Consider the following 1,367-nt stretch of genomic DNA (forward strand, 5'->3'; position numbering starts at 1 on the left):
TGTTCCTATAAAGCTAGAAATTGTAGTGATCTGAAGGCTGTTCTCCAAAATGGATGTAACTCCATTTCTACTGAAAACTCTTATCCATGCTTTGATGTTTGGTCCTAACAAACACAAACAAGGTACAGTAATAAAGGTAGACAAAATAATTGCAAATAAAAATGTTTCCAACACCAACTCTATGAGTGGTGCTCCATATAGAACAAAAATTACGTGAAAGAAGAAACATGACATAAGAAAGTAGATACAGCATTTCAAAAACCTGGTTACCTTGTATGATAATGAACTTCTTTTAGAGGATGCATTTGGTTTCACTGCTAAATATAATACTAGATTGATGGCAGTTACAAAAACAGAACAGACGCACAACCATGTCAAGTGTGTTTCCAATATTGAGAAGTTCTCCAAGAAGAATGATGGAATGAAGATGCTTAGGATAATTGAAATATGCACAAAAGATGGGTATACAGTAGTCTCTTGATATCAGTATCTTTCACGGTGTTTTCTTGAGAGGCTATCTAATGCTCCCGCCAGTGGAAGAGAAGTGGGGGTTACTACCTCCCACCATCAGGTACGACTCACTGCCCTGGCCATCGCCTGTATCATGGTTTTTATAACTGTATCCCCCATCAGTGGATATTTAAGCTGTTTATAGCCTTTTGCTATTGTATACAATGTTTTTTTAAAAAAGATCCCTATGCACACATCTTTATAAGATAAATTTCTAGAAATAAAATTGATAAGGCAAAGGGTAGTCATGGTAGTCTTTAAATAGGAAGCATCCCTGATATGACTGAACTGTAAAATTTTACCTGTACACACAGTTTTTCAGTCATAAATCCAACGTGTGATGATGTGCAGTTGTCCCTATCAGAGTTGATGCTAGCTGCAACCCTACACCCTAAGGCTCCTTCTGCTCAATTCTCTAGTCCCCTTTTCTATGGGATCCACCTGCCATCTTGCTGTGACCTCAAACACAATCAGGAAGAGTCCCTGTGACAGAGAGAGTAAGAACACAAGCTAAAACAGACAAATAGCAACAGAGGGAGAATATATATAAAACCACTAATTGGTTGCCAGAAAATTTACAAAATAGTTCTCCTCTTCACAGAAGGAGGAAAGAACACTGGACTCAGAGTCAGGAGACCTAGGTCCTAGGTTCTAGCCCTCCCTTTGCCAAACCAAGGGGTTGGATAAGGTAGTTTTCCCTTTGCCTCAGTTCCCTCATTTGTAAAATGAAGGGGCAGACCTAAATTATTCTCTCTAAAGTCCTTCTCTCTCTGATATTCCAAATTTCTATGACTCAAGCAGTTTGTAAAGCAGTATATCCAGAGTGGTGAAATCATGAGTCCAGCCACATAGCCGTA

The 1,367-nt window shown here is 38.8% G+C and overlaps 1 pseudogene; it reads right to left on the reverse strand.

Annotated features, from left to right (window-relative positions):
• Positions 1-9: 9 nt before the first annotated feature.
• LOC123324015 lies at positions 10-518 on the reverse strand (annotated as a pseudogene).
• Between the last annotated feature and the right edge of the window lie 849 nt (positions 519-1,367).

This window comes from Neomonachus schauinslandi, unplaced genomic scaffold (genome assembly GCF_002201575.2).
Source record: "Neomonachus schauinslandi unplaced genomic scaffold, ASM220157v2 HiC_scaffold_6602, whole genome shotgun sequence".
Taxonomy (NCBI): domain Eukaryota; kingdom Metazoa; phylum Chordata; class Mammalia; order Carnivora; family Phocidae; genus Neomonachus; species Neomonachus schauinslandi.